A 12,241-nucleotide genomic window follows, 5' to 3' on the forward strand; every position below is an offset into this window, starting at 1 on the left:
TAAAGAATATTTCGGTTTCACTCCGAAACAAAATAATATATAACGTTTCGGTTGCGTCTTCGTTCCAGTCCAAAAATAGTTTTCAAAGGGAAGCTTTCTTTGCCTCTTCCTTCGACTTTCACACTGCTGCTGCTGCTGTCCGGCACGCCGCTAACGCCGGCCACGTCGAGACGTAGTTGAGACGTGGTCATGTCACAAATACATAAAAGGCATGTGCTGTCGGTGTTTTGTTTCAATGCATTTGTTTATGAGGTACCATTCTCAATATACCGAGAAATAACTTTGTAATAAATGTAAGACAAGGTATGCGCCACGGGGATGGCCTGCGTGGTTTTTCGTGTTTCGTGTTTTTTTTTAACGTTCTGTTCCGACAAACTGCTACAAAGGTTATTTTAATGCGCCACAAGAACTGAAGTGTATGGACTTCATCTAAGCGTGGATAATGAGGGAACGTGCCAATAATAATCTGGTAAATCTTTTGGTTTGATGCGAACCGCAGGAATGGGTCAACTCTCTGTGGTAGTGAAATTTTTGCCTCTTTATCGAACCGTGCGTCATAACAAAGTTTGTGCCACTAGGTGCGAAGAACATTTATGGAGTCTGAACGGGAACTTCAATGGCAAGCAGGGCACCTAGTCAGTTCGTTTCAGTAGCTAATCAGTCTAATGCGTAGTTTGCTTCCATATCCACGTGTCTTGGCAGCCATAAAAAAGGGACGCAATGACCAGTGATGTAAGCAGCGGTAAAGTTTTTCATAATTTTGTATAAATTGGAGTCGCCCACATGATAACTAAATCACATTACTGTATGCCTCAGTTATTGTTGTTATTGCTGTTATTGTTATCATTCCATATCATGGTCGTCGTCTTTGTAGTGGTCGTTGTTGTTTTATTTTCATACCATGGTTCATATCTGCATACGAGGTTGGCCACTAATCAGGCGTATAAAGTAAATTGATAATAGAAATTAAACTACGATTGCAAATGGCCGTATTGATAATAAGATACCAAAAAATTAACGCACTTTTTACATTACCAGTGTTTTCTTCTTATGATTGCCCCGCATACGATGGTCATTGCTTAAGTCGGTGCACAAACTGAAAACTTAACTTGTTCATTTTTACGTCTACCCTTTATTTTACGTATTTTAAATATTAATTTTATGTTGCTGTTCCTATCTATGCGACGCTAACTTATTGTACACTACTTAATTTCCTGTAATTTTGGTTTCCTTCTCATCCTCGATTATTCATTTATATTCTTCTTTTATATTTCTAAATCTCTTTACCTCGTGGCCTATCCTCCGCAGTGGATTTGTGCCATCGAATAATGCATCATCATCATCACCATAATGGCTGCTTCGGGTGCCTGAAATATCGGTACCACTGCTCGTCCATATTCGGCGCGTGACGACGAGGATACAACGCTCGCAGCAACACTACACCTCAAACAGCGACTTACCAGCCGAAATTTTCCGCCACCTGGCGCGTCGCTCCTGAGTCGAAGGCCATGTGATGCGTCGGCAACAATACCCAACAAGGACGTTCACCATGGATACCGTGGCGAGGAAAAGGTCAAAGACCGTTTACTACTCGGATCCGGCGCAAATAAAAATCATGCACGTCTGTTAGGTGGCATCGGTACACTGTGCATTTCTGTCCAGGGCTCCTCTGGCCGCTCAAGAAACAGTGCGTTCCGCACGGCACCACCGCTGCTCTAGAGTGGCCGTTTAGTGCAAACGGTCATGGGGAATATCATTACCGGTGGCTTGTAGTGCAACAGTTTCCCGCATCTATGCTGCCTGCAGAAGGTTTCCTTGGAAGACACCATGGTACGGCACGACAGCCGCCGACCAGCCATGGATCGTTCATGTCGTACCTTAGGACGAGAACACCTTTCTCGAGGAAGTGAGACCATGATCGCAGCCGCGCAGACATCGAGGTCAGCTCGCCAGAGGCTGCCCAGAGAAATGCAGATCGTAGAGGACCGCAACTTGCATGGCGATCTGGATGTTCATATGAGTGCCAGTCCTTACGGATATTCTAGAAGGATTGAAAAGTGGGCGAGTTGGAAACTATCCGTTCTTGTGCAGTGCACATTCTAACGAATCAGGAGAAAGTATTGCGGACAAGCGCTGGTCTAACAATAGAAATTTTCAGTACTTAGACCAGCGCTAGTCCTGTATCCTTTCTCGTCTTTCGTTTGTATATGCGCTGCCCAATAATGCTTACTGATGTTTGCCGTTTGAATGGAGAAACATTCTGAAGTTCTCCATTATTTTTCGTTACTACTGCTGTTGTTGCTTTTGCTAAGTGCTATTTTTTTTGTCTTGCTTTGTGTGTGGCGTTATAGCCACTGTCATTGTTCTTGGATCGAATAAGTTGACTTGACATTTTACTGCTACGTCTTATTACAATTCAAAATATTGAAGTAAATCCTTGGGACTTACCCAAGTGGTGCTTGTGGCTAGAGGAAGGGCATACATATACAGAAAGTATTTTCGGAGTGTATGAATTTGGTGAAGCACCTTCGCGTGTATTTCCAGCACAACGTCAAATGGTCACGGTACAAAAACGAAAGGAAGACTTCAGGGGGAGGGAAATTTTATACATACTAGAAACGGACCTATATTAAAGGAACGGATATTAGGTGAACGTGGGATTTACAAAAAGGCCGCAAATTTGGAGGATTTAATATGATTTCGAAGATGATCGGCAGGATTGTGAGAAATTAAATTATTGTTTTAAGAAATCAACCTGACATCGTCTTTGTGTGACCGACATTTTAGTCGTTTGCTCGGTCTAAGGGTGAAATTTAGTCTTCCAATTAACAACCTTGTTTTGTACAAGGATAAGTGAGTGACCACAATGTCGATGATGTAAAGCAAGAAATTTGGAAAATAATGCCTCGTTGTATTTTCGAATTTCAATGGTAGGTATTCCACTCATAGAGTTCGCATTACTCTGTTCTCGCCACACATTGCCCCTTTGCACCTGACGAAACCGAAGGACAAGCACATAAAGAAAGAATAATACGACTCAGAACGTCTCTAAGGGCTAAATCTCAATATATATGTTTTTAAAATTACACGCCAGCTGTACGAGTCAACTTTTCGGTTATCGCAGGTAGCTCGTTATTTCAAGATATATAAGAAACAGTTATCTTATGAAGAGCAAGGGCAGCAGGGAAAGAAACAAGCCTAACCTGACATGGAAGCGAAAGACACGTCAAATGGCGCTTGTCAGCAAAGTGATCGCGGCCTGGACTTTATAATAATGCGTTACGTTTCAAGTCAGAATCACCGCTGAACTTTCTTCGAACCAGATGGGAAAGAAAATCACTTTGTGTTATGCGATTCTTTCAACAGGTTTATCTATTATGAGATTGCGTAAAATGAAGTCGATGGTCAAAACTTCCCGCGTGAAATCACTGAGCACGGGGAAGTTCGCAGGTTTCCAGTAATCCACGACGTGCCAGCTGGACAGGGGCAGACCCAAGAAGCAATCGCCTTCGGTAAATCACACGCTTGTAAGTGCTGTTCACCGCTTACCCGCGACGCATATTTTTTTTCTTGTGTTTGTGGGTCTGACCTTTTTTTTTTAATAGAAAAAGGCGCACCAGCATTTGTGCGTAGGCGTGGGTCATGAAGCGTCGCCACAGATGCGCGAGGCTTAATCGTTTGTGAGAATCGTATGGGGGTGTGTTCTCAAATTCGGTGCGTTACACTTCCGCGTCGCGTAAACGCGCCTTGTGGCGACGCTAAGCGCAATCATAGCTGTGCCACGCGAGGACATAAATGCTTCATTAATCGAAACGTGGAACGTGAAGAGGGCGCTGTTTTAATCCTCGATCGTTATTTATAACTGGCCGCGCCAATCCCGGTTCCAAGGCACCCCGAGGCACAAGCGCTGTGGTAACGAGGAAGGCTACGTGCATCCACTAGGCCAATGCGTTCTCATCGCTTACAAGCAGCCGCTCACCGCTTGTTAGGCAGGCCTGACTGGGCTGATTGTTAGCAACAACCGATGCTTGCAACTGCGCGCCGAACACCGAGCCGCATGATATCGCGTCTTACATAGCGAAGCCCCAAAAGCAATCATTGTCTGTGCCTTCTGTGTTTTCCCAGGGCAAGAAGCGAGATTTTCCGAGGACGCGCTAATTGCGCTCCTCTGCGTCTGGGGATGCTTACGAAAAGGATTATCTAGGAGCATCGTTAGGAGCGACTTTCTTCGAGAAAGCACCTCTCTGTGTAAGTACTTCCGTCTGGGTTCTCTATCGCCTTTGTCTGCACTTGAAGGCCCTTCCACTGTGATTCAGCACTGCAATGCCCAGCGTATAGTTCATGTACAGCTGCGAAACTTCCCAAGGCACGTTTGCATGTACGGATGTCAATAATTATAGGAAGAGAATCTAAAAGCACATGGAAGCAACCGGCATAGTCAACAAGCTAACTTTACTCTAAAACGAGCACCTTGTTCCTGCAATATACTGTTTGTGAAGCGGACGTGGACAAAGAAGAATTAGTGTTCGCAGTGGATTACAATAATCATGATCATCGGATGGCGACGCTGTAATTCGAAGGCCGAGAGCAGTGGCAATCGAAAGAAAGGAAACCTAGTCGGGGATACAAAAGGGACTTCTACGGATGTAAACACCGTTGCGTTTGTTTCCATAGCAGCGCACATTTTTGTTCAAGTCGGTACATATTTGAAGCGAGTAAAGGCGAGCTTACACATTAAGAAAAAGACAAGTCGAAACAGTAGGATACCCGTTTTGAAAAGTCTACGCTTGTCTTTAATTAGTACTGCACGTTTGTTTCAGCGTTTGCCTTTTGAAAAAACGCAGCTCTATGCTACTTGTGCCCAATGGAACGGGCCTTCTCACGCCGGCTGACTAGAGGGAATGAAGCAGCGACCCGCAAAACGAGGGAAGGTGGCGTCTTTGTTGCTGCACGAAGGGCCGAGTTGGAGGGCTTATCGCACTTCCCACTAGGACGAGCCACACATAGATGCGCGCACACAGCGAGGACGGGAACGTGGGCTGCCAGGCGACAAGTATGCAGCATGACACCATAGGAGGAACACCTTCGTGCTGCTGATCATAGGATGGAAAGGCAGCGCTTGCTTAAATTGCTCGTGCCCGCGTGTCTTCCAGAAAATTCTACACAATTTGCGTTGCACATGCAGTCACATTACACAGGCTTGGGGGACAACAGACGACCGGCAAAAACATCGATAACGTTCGAGAAACTTCCGATACATGCGGGTGCGTCCCGCGCTGAGCGACAACATTTGTTAGATGATGGAAAGCGGTCACCCGAAAAAGTTAAACAATACACGTGTCAATACCTACATATGCTTGACGGTAGCACCCGTCAGCATGCGCTAAGCGTAATATGCTCAACAGAGCAACGTTTCCTTTCGTTCTGGAAAGCGGTCATGCCAGCACACAAGCATTATTACCTTGAGTGGTATCCTTCAACTATAGAGCGTTTATGCGGTATCCTTCAACTAGAGTTCGATGCGGGATCAATCAATCAATCAATCAATCAATCAATCAATCAATCAATCAATCAATCAATCAATCAATCAATCAATCAATCAATCAATCAATCAATCAATCAATCAATCAATCAATCAATCAATCAATCAATCAATTTAGTTATGTGAAATAGAGTACAAACAAAGTATATAAAGATGCGACCCCTGACCCGTGTAGGTTCTAGCAGGGTTCCCTGTAGTATCTTTCATGATATTACAGGGAACGATATACGAATCTTTCATGAGCACGAAGTTAAAGAAGTGTATTATTCAGAAAAACAACTGCACGATAACACATACACTTCATTAGGAACGTAAGTGTGTTAAGGAAATTGCAGAGAGCGAACGTGAAGCGTGTTGGTCTCTTGTGTGCTAGACAAGTATTTATAAAGTACCCATTTGAAAAAGTCCTATAGTATTAAAGTCCCGAATTTCTTGCAGTAAACTGTTACTTCATTGGATAAACGCTTTATAAGAAAACACTTCAGGTGCCTTTCAACGGCATCGCGGGCACTTGACGGCGCTTATGCCCTGTTTATACGTTATCACTTTATAAACTGATGCGCACTATAATACTGAAGACCACCCCGTTGAGGGCTGCCCCCTACCTTCGCTCAAGGAGAGTTCGTTTACACCGTGCATTCGGCCATAGGACCGTTACTTTACCAACCGATGGGGTCATTGACCAGCGTTGTATGCATCCATTAGCAGTGCAAACAATCTGTGCGCCATTAAACAGCGCTGTTCGATGAGAAAACGCGCCGCTGTTGTAATCGAAACTAATGGCTATCCTCCTCTGGGCATGGAATCGCACTGCAGAACTACAGTACAATCTATATCAACGAGCTCAACTTAGACAAAAAGGCCACAAAGTAAAAAAAAAAATATGTGAGCTTCAAGGCTTTAGTGGTTTTTTTTGCCACCACTAATTATTTTGGCACTGTGAGCACGTTTTCTGTACTAATTAAGCAGGACTGCCTTGTGAAACTTTCTTACATGCTTCCTAGCATACAAGAAAGTTGCAAGAAATTAAGCGAGTACGAATTCTACAGGTTATTGCATCTGTTAAAGAGCAAAATGCAAGCACTGCAACTTTCATTATAAAATGCACGACTCAGATATCGTCCCGACTTAGAACAAGACCCTATGGAAGCCATTACCAGGCTCGACATTACCGATCGAAGCATTGACCAGGCTGCGCGTGTCCTTTCTCTGCCTTGTTCATGTTATCTTTAGTATTACACGCCTTATCTAGAACAAATGAATAACAATCAGCCCAGTTCACTGCTATATAATCACGGTGTCTTTGTAAAGAATGTTCTTTAAGAACAACTATTCAAGCCACCTTCAGCGAGGAGCGCATCCTTAGGTACATATTGCTACGAGGTCTTGCAGGAGCGAACGATGCTGAGAGGGCTGACGAAGGGGAGTGGTTTGAACGTGCAGGCGATGATGGCGGAGGGCTGTCGTCGTCATTGTGTACCGGCACTCGGGAACTACCACGGTCACACCCCAGGGGTGCGATCGGAGATTGTTGTTCGGCCCGTTTGTTTGGTTACCGGCGCGCGCGATTGGCCACGTTCTTGGTGACGTCAAAATGATGACACGCTCCTGTCAATCATCTTGCCACCAAGCACGTCGTCTGCTAGGCGCCGAACGCGACGGGATTTGGGAAGTTTGGTGTGATCATGGCTCGTTACGAGACCGGCTTCGCATGGCGCGTCTGGTGGATTGGATTTGATCCAAACGATGGCTTCGGCAGCTGAATAGCCCATTCGGATCCAATCCATAGTTTAGTTAGAGAAAAATGACGCTTGCGTTGGGAACTTAGGTTGTTGCGCTGGCGTTGCTCGAGGAGGAAAGAGAGCGGGTGGCGGTGCGAAACGCGTTTGAAGAAATGGCAGAAAGCGAATTCCGCCGTCGCTTTTGTTTCTCGAAACAAGTAGTGCGTTGGTTGTACAGCGAAATCGGCCCCATCATCGGTGCCAGCGAGCCACTGGAATGTTGTTGCTGCCTCTTGAAAAGTGCGCCCCTGTCGCCGTCGTTTCTTTTTTTTTCTTTTTTCTTCTCGCTGTGCGCGACAACACCTAGAAACGACGCAGAGAAACTAATAAATTGCAGTAGTCACACGTACTACTATTTGAACACATGCTTGAGTTTGAGAAGATAAAAATACATTTTTAGATAACGATTTCATTCACTGGACGACGAGAGATATTTCGATTTGTGGTATACTGGTATACCACAATACTGGTATACTGGTATACGATTTGTGGATTGTGGTGACGCAGGTATACGGCAGCGCAGCGCAGGACGCCGTAAGAAAGATGACTACGAACTTAGGCGTAATATAGTGGCAAAATAATGTGTAACTCGTAGTAGGAACCTGTTTTAATAAGTACATGAATTTTGAAGCTTGTAAGAGCAGTGCGACATTTGCCAGCCATCTTAGCTAATGATATGTCCGACATCACAGCTGCTTGGCAGCTGCTCTTACAAAGACATTTAGTGCAATTACTTTTTTGTGATTACTGAGCCTGGCCTAACGCTCTCTTTGCTGCCAGAAATTGAATCATTATATCATTCTTTTACTGACTTGTCATCGCTTCTCCTTCTGGAGAGGGAGGGCGTTGAAGTTTTCTTTGCGCTAAGTTTACCTACCCCAAGAATGATCCTGTGCTATTACCTTATGGGTGACCCACATTCGGGCGCATGTAGATGAATGAATGCATAGTCAGCCATATATAACCTCATTTCTAAATCCTGTTGGGTAGATAATTCCTTTGTTTCTCTCATTTTAATTGTTTCTTTAATTTTTTAATTTAAGAGAGCCAAAACATTTCTACCGCATTATACTGCTCAATCGCGCGTTTTAATGCTAAAGCATTATAGGCGGACTGAAAAGCTATACTTAATGTTTTGTTATGCGCACAATTTAACTAGAAATAGTTTGGATAAAATTATTTTCTTTTTGGTAACGTCTTTTATGCCTAATAGGAAAAATGACCGCCTTCCTCTTGGTAATGTTCATATTTAGGTTATTTCTCGTGACCATTCGAATAGTTTCTTCAGTGACAAGTTAACGCGGTCTGTAAATTCGTCTGCAGTTGTCCCTTATAAATGTAAGTTAGCGTCGTCCCCATAGGTTACAAATTTAGCGGTAGAACTGGTTGAAGTTATGTAATTAGCGTATATTTTAAAAAGAAAAGGCCAAGAGTAGCCCCATGAGGCACTCCGAAATGCATTGGCAGTCTCTCAGAAATAGATGCATCTGAATCGACATTTTGATAATGATGCTCTAAGTAGCTCCTAGTTTAGTCTACAGCCTTTCCGCGGTAACCATAACATTTTAGTCTTCCAAGCAACAGTCCAAAGGCTTTTGTAAAGTCGATAAAGAGGGGAAGAATCGATTTTATTTCGTCCATTTATGTCAGAATGTACTCTTTTTGAGCAACTAAAGCGTATTCTATGCTCAGATCATTGCGGAAACGGTATGTAGATTCAATCAATATGTTGTACTCATTGCCAAACTCAGTAGTTGCTTAAGAATTATTTTGTCAGGGACTTTTGAAAAGACTGGGGGCACTGAAATTGGCCGGAGGTTAGCCATGTCACTCTTTGCTAATTTTATGTACTACAGAGAATCGCACAACTTGCATTTTACTGGGAATGTTACCTTGACCTAAACAAAGGATAAAAACGTGTACAAGGCATGGTACTAAAAGCTCAGCAGCATATTTTATTGGCTTTACTGATATCCTTTCGATCTCTTTGGAAGCTCTATTGTTTAAGCTTCCGTTTGTACTTATTACATCATGTTCGCTAATTTGTCTCAATGATATTATGGAGCTGTTTAAGTATGGGAGATGACCAAGTTCAATCTCACATGACCTTTGGTTAGCAATGTTTACAAAGCGTAGATTGAAAGCATATGCGACTAATTTCCCCGATAGCACTGCACCGTTACCTTCAAGTGCAACGACTTTGTTATTTGCAACGTTGCTGCATGACAGCGCGTTAAGTTTATTCCATATAATATCTAAGCACCCATACGACGAGCCAAAATAGCCTGTATAGTATTTACGCTTAGGTTTTTTTTATCACTGTCTAGGCCGGCCCTGGAAGATTTTAAATAGTTTCAAATATCTCTCATGCTCAGTTTGTATGTGCTGTTTGTGCAAAACATTCTTACCTTCTATTGTTTTTACGAAGTCTGGGCTCTCTGAGCATTTAAGGGTTTTTTTTATACTGTTCACCACGTACTAAGAGAAAACTGCTCTCGTAAATTGACTTTAGAGTACGAGGGAGATTTTTATACACGTTACTTGCATTATCCATCTCGTACGCACTGTCCCAGGATATAAGTTGCAGTTTTTCATGAAAACCAGAAATATCTTGTTGTGGTATTGGCTGCATTAAATGTGTCTGCCCGAGCTGGTTTATCCCACAGTCTTTCTAAAACATAAAGCGAAGGTAAGTGATCACTGATGTCCGCAGAAAACACACCCGCTTGAACCTTCCCGGTGTTAATGTTGGTCAGCAATACACCTATCAACGATGATGAAGTTGGCGTCACTTCCGTTGGGATACTAATCGCATTCATAAAACCATTCACTGTTAGCAAATTTTCTACGTGGAACTTTGCAGAATTACAATTAAGAAATTTTGTGTTTAGGTCGCCATCTCAAATAAGTTGAAAGTGGTTGTCATTTACAGAACATAACAGCATATCAAGTTAAGCCAAAAAACGTGCTATCTTGCCAATGGGTGACCGAGAGCAAACCGCAGAAATGTTGTTCCGAAATCGGATCGCTAGTAGTTCGTAGCCATTTGTTGTTATGGAAAAATTTGACAGGATTTCACATTTCAAAGTATCTCTTACAAGCATGCACACTCCCCCACCACGACCGATTGGGCAATTGACATAAAACATAGTGAAAAAGGGCAGGGGGAATACGTTTTCTTCTTCAGTTGACCAAGTTTCAATCAACATTATTATATGACAAGGACATCTTATTTGCTCAAAGAAAAAAAAATGAAGATCAGGGCCGAATTCACAAATTTTTTTCTTTGTAAGTTTTGTTTATCATCGCCTTCTCAAATAATATGTCCTGCATCACTAATGGCTAGAACAAAGTTTTTAGCGCAAGAATGTTTTGTGAATACGGGCTCAGATATTTTTTAAAATTTCTTATGGACTGCGCATTTACATAAAATAATATAAGTGATTTTGAGAACTGTTTGGCGATTTCATATATTGTTCAATAACTGCTTTTGACCAACGCCACGCGAGTTTCACTGTCGATGATTGAGAGTTCGCGTCACTGTTTTAAGGTCGTTATCATCGTCTTTTCCAAGGCGTCTCTAAGTATCCTCGAGGTAAGCATCGCGGGGTAGCACGTGCAGCTAATAAAACATATAGAATAAGAAGGATAACGAAAGCCGAAACAGCCATTTTTCGCCTCCACGCGCTTCGAGGATAAAGCTGCTGGCGCAATGGCCGCAGCTCCTGTTAAAAAGGAGGCTTTACCGACCCTGGTGGTGCTTGAATTCGACTACGCAGAAGGGGGCTCCAGTCCATGGTTCAATAGGCAGGGCCGCTCTGCTTTGAGCAGCCTGACTTCAGAACCGGAAGACGGCGAACTCTTCTCGGAGATCGCCCGTGGCGGCAGCATGGAGACTCTGATCAACTTCCTGGACACAGCGCAGCCATCCGTGAGCAGCGTGGCGCTTGTATGCTATATTCTGCTGGGATGGGTTCTGCTGCAGCTGTTTCTAGTGTTTCCGCTGGCCGCTTTCGGGCTCCGGCGTTACTCTGCCAAAGTGGGCCTCGTTCCATGGCTCTTTTGCGAGGCCGTTCTCATCGGCTGCTGCACCGTCCAACTCATCTGCCTTCTTTCCATGATTAGCACCTGGCATGGCATGAAGGACGGTTTGGAAACGAAGACGCCTGAAGCGTATGAGTGGACCTTCGAGCTGCTCCGAAACTACACCCAGGTAACCGTATCTCAGCTAAAGAAGAGGGCGACACCTGAACAGAGCAAGAAGCTCGACAGCAGCCTCACTGCTACCTTAAGCAGTGTCGCGTGGATCCAAGGAAATGCGTCAGCCTGGGAGAAAAGCCATGGTGGACGCGCGGCCCTCAACAGCATGCTGATCGGTCCTTTGGCGATCATGCAAATGGGTGTGCTGGCTCTGGCTCTGGCTAGTGCGGTCGCTGCAGTTCTACTCCCCTGTGCTTTGTGGAATAGCCGCACGAAGGCACTCAAGAAAGGCAAGCCCGGCCCTACGTTCGTGGGTTTTGTTGTCTTTGTTAGCGCCGTTCTCCTGTGTGTGCACTTGATCGTGGCCCTGCCCATGATTGCGCGCTGGCTGCCCGTATGCGTGTTGGGTGAGACGTACATGTGCTCTCCGTACCGCGGCAGCGACTTTTCGGTGCTCGACGACGGCGTCTCCAGAGTGTGGCCCATGGCAAACAGGCCCGAGCCCTTCTGCCGGCTTGTGCCTAGTGCTTTGGCGTCCAAGTGTACCGCTAAAAACACAACAAGTATCGAGCAGCTGCCGAATTGTTCACCAGAGGCCAAGAAACCTCCAATGACGTCCGGCAACGTCGAAACTTTGTTGCAGGCACTACTGAAGCCACCCTCCGCACCGACCCCGGATCCTGCAGTTAAGACACCTGCTAAGAAAATCCATGGTGAC

The 12,241-nt window shown here is 44.5% G+C and overlaps 1 long non-coding RNA gene across 1 annotated transcript in view; it reads left to right on the forward strand.

Annotated features, from left to right (window-relative positions):
* The first annotated feature begins 3,320 nt into the window (after positions 1 to 3,320).
* The window catches only part of LOC135898395 (uncharacterized), a 118,275-nt gene continuing 109,354 nt past the window's right edge, over positions 3,321 to 12,241 (forward strand). Inside the window, exons 1-2 of the long non-coding RNA XR_010563320.1 lie at positions 3,321 to 3,527; positions 4,126 to 4,248. This is a non-coding gene — a long non-coding RNA (uncharacterized lncRNA). The remainder of the gene's footprint in view (positions 3,528 to 4,125; positions 4,249 to 12,241) is intronic.

Source organism: Dermacentor albipictus, chromosome 4, assembly GCF_038994185.2.
Source record: "Dermacentor albipictus isolate Rhodes 1998 colony chromosome 4, USDA_Dalb.pri_finalv2, whole genome shotgun sequence".
Classification (NCBI taxonomy): Eukaryota; Metazoa; Arthropoda; class Arachnida; order Ixodida; family Ixodidae; genus Dermacentor; species Dermacentor albipictus.